Here is a 17,504-nt window from a genome sequence, read left to right on the forward strand (position 1 = left end):
ACCATTCTAACAAAATTACCAATGTTACCAGGAAGCATCAGGAGCAGGCTTTGACACCACCACACACTGAGCATCTCAGCTACCATCCCACATGAAATGCAGGAAAACTCCACCTTTGTGCAAAGTTTAGAGAGTAAGACACATGATTAAGTTAAAACCCAAACTGTAGCCTAATGGAAACGCTTTGTCCTGCCCTGTACAGCAGAAAGCCAGGCCCTAAATGGACAATGGGCTGTATCAGCAAAGCAGAGAGCAATTAAACTCCACTGTCATCAAGATGTCACCCCACAGGCACGAGAGCTGAGCCAGCCGTGCAGCCTGTTCCCTCTCGCATGCCTGGAGCTTCTGATCTCGGCTAATCCAGGTTAAAAAGCTGCTCCTGAACAAAATGCAGGGTGTTTGTTGGCTCCCTGCTGCAGCATTCAGCTGGGACTCCAAACGAACTGAGCTGGGCAGGGCTGAGGCAGCCCAGGCCTGCAGCTCTGCAAGGGCCAGAGCTCATTCTGGCAGGAATGAGATGGAATTAGGGGGAAGGAGATGGAATTGGGACACATGAACCCATGGCTCCCCAAATACCCACCCCAAAATCTCAGGACAAGGGATGGAGGTGGGGGCTCTCCAGCCTCAGTGATAGGCTGCAGCACATGGTGATTTTTGCCAGATTCCCACTGTTTTTTCACAGAATAACAGAATGGTTTGGGTTGGCAGGGACCTTAAATCCCATCCAGATCCACCCCCAGCCACGGGCAGGGACGCTGTCGCTATCCTAAGTTGCTCAAGCCCAGCAAAACTTTTTTGTTTCAATTTGGTAACTCCAAGTAAAACTTTCCAGCACTTCAAAGCCATCTTCTGCTTCCTAGCACATCATTAAGTGATGATTTTTCTGTGTTTCCCAAAAAAAAAGCTTTAAACTCCCAAAGAACAGACAGCTCTGACACAGTCTGATCCCCTGGTCATCCTCAGCCAGCTCGGGAAAGGTGGACTGGGAAAGGAGCTGCAGCTCCCCACACACCCCAAAAAGCCCTGGGACACCCACACTGCTCCTGAGCACCAAGGCAGGATGTTTGGCCAACACAAGGTGCAGGTGCTTTCCACCAGGAAGGAAAGCTGGGCACAGAGGCAATTTAGGCAATGCCTTTCAGGAAGAAAATGAAAAGGAGGCTCAAATCCTTGGAGAAATAATTAAAGTATTGTGAATTGGTATCGAGTTTGCTCAGCCCACTGCGGAGCAGGAGACTTTGTTTGGCTGGAGCAGAGCCTGGCTCTGGCAAACAGAGCAGCCCCATCCCTGGGCTGAGCCTTCCCCAGAGCAGGAACCACCAAATGCCCTCCTGCAATCCCAAATTTCCATTCCCAAATGCCTTCCTGCAATCCCAAATTTCCATTCCCAAATGCCTTCCTGCAATCCCAAATTTCCATTCCCAAATGCCCTCCTGCAATCCCAAATTTCCATGGCACTGCAGAACTGAGGAACTCTTTCATGAGCACAGACATGGAGAGGGATTTGCTCTGCAATAAATGCAAACACAGAGAGAGAAAAGGCTGCAAGGAGGAAATGCTGTCTCCAAAGGAAATTCCAGCTTGTTTATGCAGAGGACACTGAAGAGTTAAATGCACCTGTCTGCAGGGACAGGCTCACCTGCCAGGGCGTGGGGAGACACACTGCAAGAGGACAAGAAAATACAGGTTCATTACAAGAGCTACAACATTTTCATTCCAGACACAGCTCCCTTGGGGATGGCCAGGCAGGCACTGGGTCCATTGCTGCTTCCTGGACACCCAACCTCACTGCTGGATGGGATCTGGGGGCTTCTGGCTGAAGGTGGAAAACGGGAAAACCACCCCAAAACCAGAGGGGACTCCAAATGCAGCCCCGAAAACGAGAGGGCTTCAAACCCACCCCAAAAGCAGAGAGAACTCCAAATGCAGCCCCAAAAACGAGAGGGCTTCCAACCCACCCCAAAAACGAGAGGGCTTCAAACCCACCCCAAAAACGAGAGGGGCTTCCAGCCCACCCCAAAAGCAGAGCGCTCTGAGGCCAGGGGGAAGCTGGGTGGCAGGAAAAAGGAAAATATCAAGGAGGATTTGTGGCTCCCAATTAACTGAGCAGGCTGCAGATCTCAGGAGCAGGGGCAGGAGTGGCCTCCTGTGGGAATCCAGCTTGGGACACTCTGGGCACGTTTCCCAACGGGACAGCTCTCCTTTTTTTAACTTGGTGTTTTCCCTCTTTGCCTCTGCGCTGAGCTAAGGCAGACCTGCTCATTAAGGAGAGCAATAATCATAAAGTCTCATCAGCAGGCTGCCACAAGGGCTGTAATGATGATTATCTGCAGTTTAATCATGACAAACTCCCACCAATCCCACTGTTAACAAGATGGGGCTGCTCAGGGAGGCTTTGTCAGAGGAGCAGGAGCCAACTCCCACGGCTTCCAAGGGCTCAGGGAGGAAAGGGTTTGGGAGGAAAAAAGCTCCTTTGCACCCCTGTGCAGCTCCCAGTGCTTGGAACTGATCAAAGCAGGCAGAATCAATTAAAAGTGGCAATAATGAAAGAATTAGCAAGTCACAGAACACGGTGCCCGTTTTGGAGTGTAATAACCCAGGAGTTTCCTTCCTGCAAGTAAAAATCCTCCCAGTTTTGATACAATTGCTGCATCTCCCTGCAAAGGAAGTCTCATTTTGTGTGAGTGGATTTTCTGCATCCGCTGCTCCCTCCAGAAGGGTGTTCCAGACCCTCCCTGACACTGAGAACCAGACACCCTCAAAGCTATTTTAATTTAATTGCTCAGTGCTGCATTCTCGAGTCAGAACTGTCCATTCAAACACCTTTACCTTTATTTCAGCCTTGTCCTGTTCTCCTCGAGGCAGAGGTTCAAGGATCCCTTTCCCTTTTCCACAAGCACACCAGAAATCAGCAGAATTCTGCACTAACTCTTCTTTTTATCACCCTTTTTCCTGAAGGGATTTCTCTCCTCTAACTCCAACTAAAAGCAATAAAAGGTAAAAGTGGGAAAGCATAAAACAAGTTGCAACAACATTTCCCAAAGCCCTCCTCCAAAGATAATGCTGTGCTGGCAAATTCAAATTGCAGGAAAAAGAAATAAAAATAATCAAGTCCAAACCTAGAAATAAGTCCTATTGTTTTATGACTTGCAACTAATTTGAGACAGAGTTAAATGAACAAATCCCAATGCTCATCCCTTATTAAAAGTAGCAAATCTAGAGTAGGTTGTTTACACAGGAAAGAAGTGGCTGAAGTAAAATTAATTTTGAATTCAAGTCTGCTCACATGGCTCAAGTCTGCACTGCCTGGCTTTTACAGTTACAGTAAATTAAAGACAGGGTAGGAAAAAGGAAGGTAAATATTGGTATTTCTAAAGTGCAGGCAAAGGAAAGCAAACCCTTAGACTTGTTTTTCAAACACGTGGATTTGCTTTGAAGCACTGTTTTCAACAAAAAACATTATTGCAGAAGGAAGCTTCCTGTTCTGCCTCCCTATACTGGAAATAGTAATAATATTAAATATGATATTAAATATTATATAAATATGATATTAAATGATACTACATATGATACTAAATAGTATATAGAATATCATATTAAATATGATATTATGTGTGATGTTAAATTTGATGTTAAATGTGATATTAAATATTCCTCTAAGAGAAGTCCAGCAGCATCTGCAGCATCTGCACATTGCAAGGCAATTCAGAGACCTCAGTTTGGCAAGAATCCCATTAAGACATCCATGCCCAAAATTCCCTGGGCAATCATCTCTTGCATGCAACACTGCTTGTTTTTGCAGTGTTTTATTGGAGTTATCAGACGATCCTGTTAAACTGGGAAAGGACAGAGGGGAAAACAACAACACCACAGCAACAAAACTGGCAAAGGAAACTGAATCATCCAAAATCCCCAACTCTGCTAAAGGTGACAGCAGTGCTGGTGTTCCCTGGAGGATTCACTTGTTATGAGCCAAGAATTCAGGGGGGTTAGATGCTTTCAGATTAATGTTTTAAGAGTCATTCCTGTTGAACACGACACCTTGAATGAATGAAGCCTTCTGTGCTGTCTCTGGCAGCAGAGGGAAGTTTGCTGATTTCAGGGTGCTGGAGATGTGGCCACCTCTGCAACAGCCCCAGAAACCTTGTGGAAATTACAAGAAAAACAAATTTCCATCACACAAATCACTTGGCTCGCTGCTGTCCCTCCTGGAGATTTTCCCTGATTTGAGCCTTTCTGAAGCAATGCAGCAATGCAGTTTTGGGGCTCAGAGGGTAAAATAATTAAAAGCCTTTCCAGGCCCAGCTGTATCAAATGTAGCTACTACCAGTATTTTGCTTTCTGCACTGCACAAAACGCCCAAGTGCCAGGAGAAAATGCTTCCCAAATTAAGACAGAAGTGTGTCACGATAGCACATCTCAACTCCCCCTCATCCCCACCAGGGATAAATAAAGCTCCCAGAACTGACTGAGGCACCCAAGCTCCTCCATGCCAGGCTGAGGGCCACACAAGTGATGGGAAGAGACTCCAGAGCCACATTGAGGGCTGGGATCTGTTCCTTAAATAAAACATTTCAGTCCTGGAACAAACTGCACACCCACCTGTCCAACACAGGCCATGTTTCCCAGATGGAAAGAGCTGCATCAATCTGGTACCTGCAAACCAGGGATCCTCAAATCCTAGGAAAACCAGGGAATCACTGAACTCCCTGAGCTGGAAGGGATTCCCAACAAGGAATATCAAAGTGCAGCTCCTGGCCCTGCACAGACACCCCAACAATCCCACCCTGTGCCTGGATGGGGATTCCTGAAAACAACCACAGAGCAGCAGGAGACACACGAAGGAAGAAAATTAAAAAGAGCTTCATAAACAACTTGGAAAAAACTTTTCAGAGACAACAGCTCAGGCATAATTTTCAAACCACAACCTTTAAGTTAGGCTGAAAAGTAAGGATTCATTTAAATCCCACTGATGCTGGAATGCCCAAGGATTCCAGCACTGGCTGGCTCCAAGTCTGCCTCAGAGAAAGGGAGAGCGATACTCTTGAATTACACCAGGTGGATTGCACTGAACACTGAGGCACCTCAGCTCAAGCACCATTCCAAGAATAGTTTTGTAAAAAAGCTGAATGGGTCCAGTCAGCTACAACTCAGCTAAAAATAAATCTCTTAAATGCCTTCCAATATACCTGCATTGCTGTGTTCTTGGGCAACCTGAGGGTTTCCAATAATTATTATTGTTTTTAAGCTGTTTTCTTTCACCCATCAGGTTAAAAAGCCACACAGGCACAAAGAGAAGCTGGCTAAGTACAGCTCCAAAATTGCCAGCAAATGTACACTTAAGAGAGAGCTGGTGGAAAAATCTGTCAGTTTGGCATCTGCAGCATTGTGTGTAACAAAAAAAGGTAATTCACCTTTTCAGCCCCAATCAAGGTAACATGGCTGTTCCAGCCAAGATGTTATTGGGAGCAGTTTTACTGTGTCAGGCTGCTCACACAGCAAGCTGAGACACTTAATACGTGAAAATTAAAGCGAGAGATTAAACACAGCAACACTGGGTTACAACTTATAAAACAGGAACGGTGAAATATCAGAAGCTGACGGTTGTTTCTGACCTAGTTTTCACTGGAGAACAGTCAAAGAGCTGAAAAGACTGAGGCGAGGCTGAAGGTGCTGAAATTCCAGTAGTGCTGGGGAACAGGATTAGAGGAAAAGCCTTCAGACATTCAAAGGGCTGAGGGAGCGTCACAGGGAGGTACAAGCTTGGCCTCAGTGACATCCCGGGGAGCAGCAGGGACAGCAGGGCTCCAGCCAGCTGGGGATGAAGTCAGAGTGGCCCAGCACCTCCTCAAAGGGGCAGCAGGAGGCCAGGATGAGGAGGAGAGAAAACCTCAAACACGGGAGAGAATCGTTTTAAAAACATCGTGCCTGGATTTCAGGAGGTATTTTCGTTGCTCTTCTTCTGAGAACACAAATGTGCTGTCACACACCTGGGCTCATTTGAATAACAAGAGGAAAAATTAAACCCCTTTATGCAAGAGAACTGCGAGTACCAGGAGAGATGCGGGGAGGGAGGGCTGCTGAGAGGAAAGCCAGGTGATCCCATCCCTGTAAGCTGTTCACATGTCTCCCTCTGTTCTGCAGCTCCAAATTTACTTCCACCAGGCAGCTCCACGCTGCTTTTAAGCCTCATTAAGGAGCACTATGTTGCTGGGCTGACATGTCAGATTTTTAAATGACCTTTGGACCGACAACAGCGTTACCAAGCTGCTAAGAACAGGGGGACAAAAAAAAAACCAAAAAACAACAAACCAAACAAGTGGTTTTCCATGATTAGGAGAGGTACGCCGTGGCTGTTTGCGTTTATCCGAGCTCCAAAAAAACTCCCACCTGTCAGGAAAGCGAGCCATAAAAAAAAAAAAGAGCAATTCTCTCTGAAGGGCAACTGTGACGGCATCAGCACTGCTGGCCATTCTTAACGTGGGACTTATCACACAAGGTAAACAGGAGTGACTATCAGTTAATGAACAACACAACCCCGAGGCTGAATTTTAAAGAGCGTGTTCTCCACTGCAATCTTTTAATGAAAATACAGCAGTTCAAACCCACCGAACTTGCTTACAAAAGTCTCATTTATTTTAGGACATATTAAGACACCAGGGCTGATTCACTTGCCTATGTGCTCATAAGGTGGCTTAAATGAGCTGCTGAAACATCAGAACGATTCTTATCTTCCACAGGGCTTTACTCCTTTTCTTGCAAGACGAAAATATAGAAAGACAATTGAGAGATCAGATTGACGAACCCGTCCAACCATCCCGGAGCAGATCTCGCCTCACACTGCTGAGCTCAGGAAAACAAGCCTGGGCCAGTTCTGTGCTCCCTGTGCCCAGCTATATCCTATTGACACTCGGAGGGAACAGTAATTACTAGTCTGAGAAAGTTCTGCTGGAGATGATCTTCAGACGCTCCTCACAGTGCTGCTGGTGGAGGCTGAGATACAGCAGAGTCAGAGGCTGGATCCTGAAGGAATCCCAGAGAAACCCCACCAGCAGCACCCCACGAGCCAGAGCAACCCCAAAAGTCAAATCAAGATGCTCAGACACAGATTCTTTTGGCCTCCAGGCAAACAGAGGTGCTCCAACACCAGCCAGGACAGAGGGAACACAACCTGACAGACATTCGGAATTCAGCAGGGGTGTCACCCAAATTCCTGCCATCTCCACAGGGGACAAAGCAACAAAGCACTCAAATATTCCAGGTTTTTTCCTATCACTGAGGGAAGCTGCCCAAGAAAAATCCAGCTGAGCACACTGAGCAAGAGAACCTCTCTAGATTTCCTGCCACGACAGAACCTTGTGTTACATACCCTCTGCTAACAGCCTCCTCCAGCTTCCAGGGATGCTTTCTCCAGGAGAAGAGCGAAGGCAGTTGCCTGAAGAAGTTAAATTAGGTGCTGCCTTCACTTCAGCAAGAAGCACAGAACCTGCACTGTTTCAGCTACCTCTGTATTTGCACTGCCAGGCTGGTCAGCAACAAACCTGCTCCAAAAATAAAGCCACAAACAGTAAAAGAAAGAACACACTCTTCTCAACTGGCAAAAATCTGCCTAAAAAATAAGTCAGATGTTTCTTTGCTCTCCGCAAGGACACCTGAGAAAGTTCAGGTTACAACGAATTCCAAAAATAAACATGAAAAATTTTCAGATAAGAAGAGGAAAAACATACCGGGGCTGCTGACCAAACAGGGAGCGACCACAGTGCCACGAAAAGCCTCCCCAGGCCTGAGCCCAGCAGCCCTCAGAGAATTCAGACGTTCAGACAGAATCTCTCTTGCCTGACAGAGGTAGCTCAGCCAATTCACACATGCAAAAGAAGTGGTGTGGCCACTGAGCCGGCACTTAATTGTCTGACCAGAATTTTTGGTCTAAATTTAACAATCCAGGCAAGTCATAGTTAGCTGGAACGTTTTGCTCTCTTAGCCCATCTGAGTTAGGGTAAATGTGTTTCTTCCTGCTGTCAGCGTCAGTAAATTTAGTCTTAATGACAAGTAAAAGGTCTTTAGATGCAGTTAAATGGCTTTAATTGTATGAGAGAGCTCAAACTTGCAGCCCGATGCAGGCAGCACCCACATTAGGTACAGCTCCAAATGCTTGCAGGAAGGTTGTGGAAACATGCCTGGAACTATAACATCAAACCTTCCAGGTAATAAATCTGTTTCTTCTCCCCCTTCACGTTAAGAAACCCCCAAGTGCTCTAGATTTTAATGCAGTAAGAACAAAGTCCGTAATTCATGAGCAGAAAAATGTTTGCTGTTGGTTTTAATCACCACCACGTTCCACATCAACCCCGGCGCCCATTCCAAACACATCCAAGATATCCCATTCACGTCCCTAAAGGTTAAATATGTTTTACTTTATCCATTACTGCCTCCCTCTTCCCATTTCCACATTTGCAAAGATTAAACACGAAGCCGCTTCCTGAGCAGAGCTGGGCGTTTGGGACTCTCCACCAGCTCCAGGACTCCAGGCTGGGAGAACTGGTTTGTGACAATGCTCCTGTGGAAAACCAGCCTTTATTTCTGGAATAAAACCAGGGATTGGCAGCTGTGACACGTGCAGGAACACGGGAGCTTTCAGACGCTTAGCCACCTCAGGGGCATTAGGGAATGAAGCCCTGAACGAGGCAGGGAGCATTTGGGATTTGCAGCAGGACAAGCAGCAGCAGCTTCCCACAAAACACTCAGATAACCGAAGGTTCTTTTGAGGGGTGACTAAATGAGAGAAGGAAGCAGAGCTGGTGGCCAGGACCACCAGGCTGCCATCAAAACACAGCTGCCCTGCAAGGACACGGCGTGGCAACAGGAGCAAGGTCACAGCCACGGGTGTCACTGAAAGCACTTTTCAAAAGAAATTGGTCGCAGAGCTCCTACGCACTTCTTAAGGGACTATTTATGGGAGCAGAAGTTGTTCTTAATTCTGCGAGAAGCAGAAGCAGAGGTCACCATTGGGGCTCCGGCAGCTCTTGAGGGCTCAACATCCCTGGCAGGGGGAACAGGTGCTGCCAGGCTTTTCAAAAATCTATTTTAACGCCACAGGAACTCTGCTTTCGGAGCAAAGTCCTGCTCAGCACTGCCTGCAGTCAGCAGGATCTGAAGGAAACGCAGACACCCTGTGACAGAGGCTCCGACCTTCCCAGCTCCGTCACTTTACAGCAGTTTCGCTCTGAATCACGAATTTCCGCCTCCGTTGGGCCGGCTGCCGGAGCCCCACAAAGTCAGGCAGTTAAATTAATGAGCTGCTGTCACCGAACCGGGGCGGCCACACCGTCCCTGGGCAAGTGGCAGACGCACAGGGAGCACTTCAAAGGCTCTGAGAGCCTCCCTGGGAGCGAGGGCTGCTCCCCAGCCCAGCAGCCCGGTGCAAGGTGAGCCCAGCCAGGGCCGCCTCGCCGGCCTTATAAGGCTTCCAAGGCTCCATTTCCGCTTGCCCAAGCCCAGGCAGGGTGGAAAATTCGCTTCCTCGCTACTCCGCCCATGCCGGGCTCCAAAAAGCATCCACTGAACGCTGCGTGGGGAAGGAATGGAAGAATTGACACTCAGATCCCTGGAGGAGGTGAAGCCTCGGCTCTGGCATAACCCTGGGGCGCCTCAAACACCGGGGAGCAGAGGGAACCTGGAACCACTGCTTTGATTCTCTGCATCCCCTGTGAAAAACTCTCATTTTTTCTTGCTATTCAGCTGCACTTAAGCCTTTCACGTTTGATGGCAGCAAGCTTTACAGGTTAACAAGGAGTTGGGAACATTATTTCCTTTCACCGATTTAGCCATAATACACTTTATTATACACCGGGAGCACAGAAAACAGCCCTGGCTCAGGGTTCCACGCAGTTTTTGCACAAGTCAGTATTACTGTGAGCAATTCTGAAGCCAGCTCTACCTCCTGGTCACAGTGAGGTCTGTGTTATCCAGGTCTGGTGCCATTATCAACTTCTCTGAGCATCACAAACAGACCGACCCTCCTATTCACTAAACTAACACAGCCACATCCATCATCCTCAACATCCACCAGTGCTGGCAAAAAACGAAGCCCAGTGTACGCAGGCAATTAAAAAGCTGCTTAATTTTCAATAAATGCTCTCCTCCTGTGGATTATAAAGTTGTTTTTAACTTTTTTCACATCAAGCTCATCCCTTTTTTCACAGCAGATTCCTCTCAGTGCAAGAAGCAGAGATTTATCTGCAGCCATCAGTGGCTTGTCCTCGCTCTCACCTGCTGCTCACCAAATGGCAGAGCCCAGCTCATCCACACACAGATTTTCTCAAAAGACACAAAAAAATGGTGGCAAAGGAGCTTATAAAACCAAGTTTTACCCATTCCCTTGTTGCCTTCTTTTCTGGGGACTGGGGAAGGCAAAAACACAGCCCGTTTGAGTTTCTCATGGAAACCAGGAGCCAAAACCAACTGAAATCAGCGCCGGAGCTGGAAAGGTACAACAAAACTCACACAAACATAAAGTCTAGACACTGAAATGTGGAAATATGATTCAAATAACCACAACTGGCACATAACACACTGATTGCAGCCCATCGCAGAATGGGCCTCAGTGGGGAGGAATATAGAAGGAAGATTAAATTAGTTCTTCCACCTCAGTTGTAGAAAATATGGATCCTGTGGGCACAGTGATGTGGATTGAGCCGGAGTTTCTTCCGTCCTGCTGGGATTTTTGTTAGGATTTTAAGTAACACACATCTGCTCTTGCTAAGTAACAACAATCAGCTTAAACTTCATATCGAATCATAGAATCACAGAGTGTTTTGGGCTAGAGAAAAAAAATCACTAAATTCAGTTTATTCCAGGAGCAGGGACACCTTCCACTATCCCAGGTTGCTCCAAGCTGGCCTGGGACACCTCCAGCTCCTCCAGACCTGCTCCTGCCTCCCCATCACTGATCCCACATGAACCTGCCCCGGCTGCCACATGGCTGCTCTTATCAAAGCATGGCTGAACTCATACATGCTCAAAACACAGAGCCAAGTAGCCAAGAGGATGTTTGTGCTGATGAAATCTAAATACTACAGAGATTGAGGCAATCGGTTGCTCTCAGGAAGTTTTGTGGTACCTGTGAGCTGCATCACGTGTGGACACCAACCTCAAGGACAAAGTCTGCGTCTACCATTAAACCCAACAGCACAGGATGGAGCCCAAAAGGAGAAATAGCTCAGCTTTCCACAAAAATCTGCACTGAAGTGATCTCTCCTGCATAAAAGGGAGAGCAGAGGGTTAACCCTGGACCAGAGCAGGGAAGACTCCAGGTGGGTGGAGGGGGACAGCTCAGTCAAGCCCTGCTCACCAGTGCTGACCTCTTTTTGAGTTTAACAAATGCTGGTTTCTTTAAATTAGAAAAAGGCACTAGTCCAATGTAAAGAAAGGAGAGACCAAGTGCACGGAGCTGTGTTTTCTCTAGACTGTAATGCAGCAAGGATTGGATTTTGGGAAGTCTGCTCTCCCAGTGCAGCAGGGATACACACAGCCCTCAGCAAACTGAGAGGTTTAGCATGCTCTTTAATATATAAATGCTTGGGAAAAAACCCCAAACCCACCAAAATCCCCAGTCAGAAGGCAGTGCCAGATTACCAGGGTGTGCAGAAGTTGCCTTATGTACATGGGATGTTCCTAAGCAACACATGAGCTACTCCAGAAAACTCTTATCAGCAAATCCAACCTCCTTTCCTGGATAATTCATCTAGGTCAAGCTAAGGCACGTTGAACACCAAAGCCCAGTTTTGGTGATGCCTCCTCTGTATCCACCCTGGATGAAATATTAGCACAGTTCAGGTTATCAGCATGTCTTTTCATGAGCATTGAGTTCACTGCAGATAATGGCTCCTCCAGAAACAGCATTAACCTTAATTATTCAGAGGTAACTCTATCCCAACCTTCCTGATGTTGTGATGCTGGGTGAGCTTTCCCCTCCCTCCCAACTTCTCCTTTCCCAAAAACCCAAACAAATCCGGGATATTACAGCAAATGAGGGTGCTCAGCACAGGATCCCAGACACAGGGCATCCCTTCAAAGTCTACCTAACCCCGTGCAGCCACTCCATCCATTCAAACGCATTCTCCTGTGCATTAGCAGCAAAAGCACCAAGTCAGCCAAAATGTATTCTTCTCCCATGGATTAGCTGGCACAAATTAGTACGGGAGTGACGCATGCAGTCTGTCCCTTCCCATTTTCCAACATGCACAAACACCAGGGATTTGGAGACGCTTCACGAGTTTCTGCTTACAAGTTACAGGCGGAGTTTAAATGGTCTGAAACGTGCAAATCGTTCGGGAGATAACACGGCCATTTACCGAGGAGACCTCAAACGCTCCCTCCACAAAGGCTCCCCCCCTCCCTGGGCAGATAAAGGCGCTGCTGCTGCCCCAGCAGAGCCAGCACCAGCAAGGGAACTGCTTCAACAGCCGCCAGCATGTGCCAAGCTGCACCGGGACAAACCCAACCGAGCAGGACAGAGCGCTGCACAGGGCTCAGAAAAGCCCTGGTGCTGGAGGATCACTCGGAGCTGACCAGCAGCAGCCACTCCAGGGTCCTTGGGAGACACACAGTTCTGAAGAGACCTCTGAGCTTCAGATGGAAGTTAAAAAGATATTATAAAGCTTTTCTTTCTGCTGTTTGAGTAAGAAATTAGAATATGCTGAAAAAGAGAAAGGGTTTAATTTCTTAAGGAACACCATCACGACATCCATCTGCCAACTGATGAAATATCCCCCTTGAATTAAAAAAAGAACAACCTAGCCCCATACAAATAACATAAAGGGTTAATCTTCTAGCTTGCTTCCCCCTGTATTGCCAGAGAGCAAAAATTATTAATTCAAATTCAACCTCTCCAATTAATGGTAGGGTATGCTTTGCTGATAAAAAGCAGATCACGTTTGACTAAAAAAAAAAAAAAAAAGCAAGCCCCATCAGTCACAAGGATTCTGTCACAAACTTTCTATTTTCCTTTGGCACATCACCAATTAGACCTAGTTCTTTAGTCTGCTACCACCAGTATAAAAAAAAAAACATAATGGGTTTATAATTTGCCACCAAATCCCATAGCAACTGTACGTCACTTCAGATGTAAATTACAGACAATTCCTTCCAATGCCGTTTGAAAACTATAGAGATGAATCTATAATTTGAGCAGATCCAAATGCTATACGGCTGAGAGAAACAGCTTCCCTAAATAATTGAAAGGAAACTGCCAGGGGCCAAAACACTGCTCGTGCACAATGTTCAGTGTCTCTTTGTCCCCCTGCTTGCCATGGGAGGTGCCACATTCAGGTCAACGTGAAGAAGAGCACCGAGCAGGGGCTGAGCGGCGCAGGGTGTTCTGCAGATCCTGTCCCATTTCTGCTGATGAGCCGTACGTGTGCCATGAGCTTCCTCTCCAGGCTCCTGTGATTCACTCAGTCATGTCACCGACTCACGCTCCCGATGTCGTAAGAGCCTCAATTTTGACGGACTACAGCATCAGTGAATTAATAGGACAGGAAAAAACAGGTTACAGGCAAGGAGGAATGATGCAAAAAGCTCTGAGATAATTCAATGAATTTTGATAGGAAAGGCGGATTGTTCCTCTCCTCCTGACACCTGCGAGCAGCTTTCAATTCTCAAGTCAGCATGAATACACATTACCCTAAAGACCCTGTAATGACAGCACAGCCTTCATTTTGTGTTTCGTGCTTTGAACACAGCAAGATGAAGGAATCTCCACAACCTGCTCCAAAAGCCAGGGCTGGAAAGTTATTTCAATAAATAGCAGCTCCAAGGGGTCGGGTTAACCCTCATTTCCAAGGGATTGCTTCTCTCACGGTCGGTTTTAGGGCAGCACGGGGAAGAGGATTTGGGGAGCCACATCTATCAGACCACAGTCCCAAAATTCAGCTGGGGGAGCACAGGGACAACGTGCTTTGGTTATCTCAGCTTAGTCCCCACTAAATATTTGTGCATCTGCCAAAGTTCACCAGTGAATCAACCGGTGGCTGCAGTTCAAAACGCTCTGGGGTAGCAGGGGCAGAGAGGGACAGAGGGAGCAGGATGTGCTGCTCAGCTCCAGCACCAAGGGATGCTGCAACCTTCTTTAAAGGGTTCTTAAAACCCTCCTAAAACCACCAGAAAGGCAGGACCAGGAGCAGAGCCCAGCCATTGTTAGGTCAACACAAAATGACAGGGAAAGGTGTACAACCACATCACGTTGCCTGTAACCAAAGAACCACCCCTCAGCCACAGAGAGAGGTTTACAGAAATACGTGGAAGTTGGGAAATTCCCAGGTAAGGGTTCCAGGAACAGCCCTAACACCGTTTGTGTGCCATCAGCACCTTCAGTGCAAGGGAGGCAGAGCCACTGCCAAGGGACACTCAGGTCTGCCATGCGGCATCTGAATCAGGCAGGAAGATGGGACTTACCCAGGATGCTGCTAAAAAAACAGATGTGGAAAATACAGGATGGATGATAACTAAGGGAATTAGGTGAGGATGGTAAAATATCTCCTCACCAAGGACAGGAATGAAAGAGGAAAGCAAGGCACGGGCGCGAGGAGTTCCCTTGTACCTTGACAGGGGCAGGAACAAAGTTGGGGCCACACAAGAAGTGATGGGAGAAGTCATGGAATCATCTAATCCCAGAAAGGTTTGGGTCAGAAAGACCTTGAAGACCACCCAGCTCCATCCCCTTGCCATGGAAGGAACACTTTCCACCAGATGAGATTGCTCCAAGCCCCATCCAAGCTGGCCTTGGCCATGCCCTGCCTTTTTGGGGGGAGCGGCAATGCCTAACCAAGTACACACCCCAAAAGGAAGGCAGCAAACTGCAGGCTGCTCTGGAATTACACTCCCTGCAGAACCCAGAGCTGTTTTAGGTGAGCACACCAGACTGGCTCCATTTCAGCAGTGGACAAACCAACTCGGGACACACTTCCCACTGCTCGGCCCTCTGAGCTCAGCAGCCAGAGCTCTCAGTTTCACAACTGTGGGGAAACAGTTTCAGGGGCAGCAAGTTTCACAAGGAGCAGCTGGGTGACATCTGACTGTGTCCCCTGTGAAGCCAGTGCTAATTCTCTTTTTAAGGCTCCTATTTCTTTCAGGTGAGCTACCAAAGAAACCCTTCCCAGGACCAGAAGCCAGCAGCCCTGTGAGCTGGAGCTCCTCATCCTCTGTCCCTGACACAGCAGCAGCTTGCTGGAACAGGAGAGTTGGGGATCAGTATCTCAGAATCACAGAATGGTTTGGGCTGGGAGGGACCTTAAAGCTCAACCTGTTTTAAACCCGTCCATGAGCACGGACACCTTCCACTAGACCAGGCTGCTCCAAACCCTCTCCAGAATTTGGATCCCTGACCATTTTCTTCCCTAGGACGCAGACAACTCAGCAGAAGCGCAAGAGCACAGCTCAGCAGAGGCCCAACAAGACAAATATCTGTTTCTCCACAGCCCTGCTGCCTGATCCACACATGGTGCAGCTCCACACCAAGCCTGCAACTGCTCTGGCATCAGGGACACTCCAAACACATGGCAGCTCGCCCGGCTGGGTGATCATTTTTGGATTATGTAATCCCAATACATTATTATTAGCCCAAGAACAAACTCAAGCGAGGCACCGAAGACATTTCCCTGCCCGCGCTGGCAGGGGGACAGAGCCCTGTCGCAGGAACGGCACGGACGCGCTCCCCCGGTGCCCCAAACAGGTCAGACTGCACACGCTGGGCTCCAGGTAACACAAAGAGCAGGATTGGATTCCAGGCCATTATCCACATTACACAACGCTGCCGTCGGTCGCTTCCACAGCGCTTCAAACCAAGCCCGGCGCAAGGAGCCTGAGCGAAATTTTTCCATGGAGCCGCTGCAGCCCCAAATGGAGCTGGAGTGGACAAACAGAAGCTGCAAAGGTGTGCTGGGGGCGGCTCCTGGCAGGGCAGGGCAGGGCCCGCAGCTTCCGAGGAAGCCCAGACCTTCCCCAAGCCGGGGAAACTGTTTATAGAACCCATGCAGAACGAGCATATGTGTTTAATAGCCCACTAATTGTTGCGTTATTCACTACACAAACAAGCAGCTCTTCTGCCCTTATCCCTTCCTGCCCAGTTAATCACCAGGAGCCTCTGACTATTTCTCTTTTGGGTGGCGGTGAAGGAAGCAAAGTTCATTAGTGGCCGTTGGCCACCAAACAATCCCGAGCCCAGACTTCATTTAGAAAATAAACACCACTATTCATGTGTGACATGGACTCGGAATAGCTTCCCAAAATATTTAACGCAGCTGCCTGTAGTCTTCCTACTCTCCCTCACCCAAAATAAAAGGCTTTCCCAATATATAGGAAAGAATTATTTGGATTATTTGTTTCGTTTTCCAGAGAGAAAAAAAGCTAATAATTCAGTCTACCCAAGTCACTTATTCCTCCTGACTTCTCATAATGCTGATAAACACTCATTAAAATATAAGTTGATAAACCCTGGTACAGTCATTACCTTCGTCCTCATACAGAGATTGCCCAATTCAGTGATGTGATGTAACCAACACCCTAAATTAAAAATAGTGTTGTGACAACATATGGTTTATCCTACAGAAGCTGGCAGGCAGGACGCTCCTAATGACAAACGGGTTTAGGCTCCCAGCTTCCCCCAGCAAGGTGAGGAGACAGAAATGCTCGTCGCAGGATCGGAGGCGGAAAGAAAAAATACAATAAAAATAAAATTACAGTAAAAAATGACAGTTTTGAACCCCTCTCCGGTCCATCCCAACACCAGCTGCCGAGCTTTTTGCCATTATTCTCTATTTACATGACTAATAAGCTCTCTGGACGCATTTCAAGGAAACGGCACGGAAAAGACAATCTGGAAATTTCAAAATACAGTCTGAACGTGCCTCCCCCCGCTGCCGGGAGGGGAGCACCGACCGGCGGGGGACGAACAACCGGGAGCACCGGGGAGGGGACAGAGATGGGGGGACCCCCCAGCCCGGGATGGCAGCACCGGGGACGGACCCGCCGCCCCCCCCCCCTCCCCCGGCTTTGCAAACCCACGTCACGTTCACCGGGGAAACGGGGGGGGCACCGACGTCCCTGGGCCCCCCTCCCCAGACACTCACGGGGACTGACGGCAGCTCCTCGTCACCTGCCGGGGGCACCGAGCGCCCACCCCCGCACCGGCACCGCGGGGCCCCTGTCACCCACCGGGGGTCCCCGCTCACCCACCGGGGCGGCGGCACACGGGGGTGCCCCCGGCAATCACCGGGGCGGGGAAGGGGAGGCACCGACAGCTCCCGGTGCCCCGCGGGCACTCGGCGGAGGATCGCGACCCCTCCCCGGTCACTCACCGGGGGGCCCGGGGGGACCCCGCAAACACCGCCGGGGATGAGGAACACACCGCGGTGCTCCGGGGCGTTACCGGGAGCGGCACCGCGGGGTCTCTCCGGTGTCCCGCAGGCACCTGGCACCGGGATCGCCCCCCCCCCACCATTCCCGGT

General features: G+C 48.6%; 1 protein-coding gene across 2 annotated transcripts in view; it reads right to left on the bottom strand.

The window, feature by feature from the left end:
* The window catches only part of ELL (elongation factor for RNA polymerase II), a 49,547-nt gene that overhangs the window by 31,628 nt on the left and 415 nt on the right, over positions 1–17,504 (bottom strand). The gene's annotated exons all lie outside the window — the stretch shown is intronic.

The sequence above is a fragment of the Melospiza melodia genome, chromosome 7, assembly GCF_035770615.1.
Source record: "Melospiza melodia melodia isolate bMelMel2 chromosome 7, bMelMel2.pri, whole genome shotgun sequence".
Classification (NCBI taxonomy): Eukaryota; Metazoa; Chordata; class Aves; order Passeriformes; family Passerellidae; genus Melospiza; species Melospiza melodia.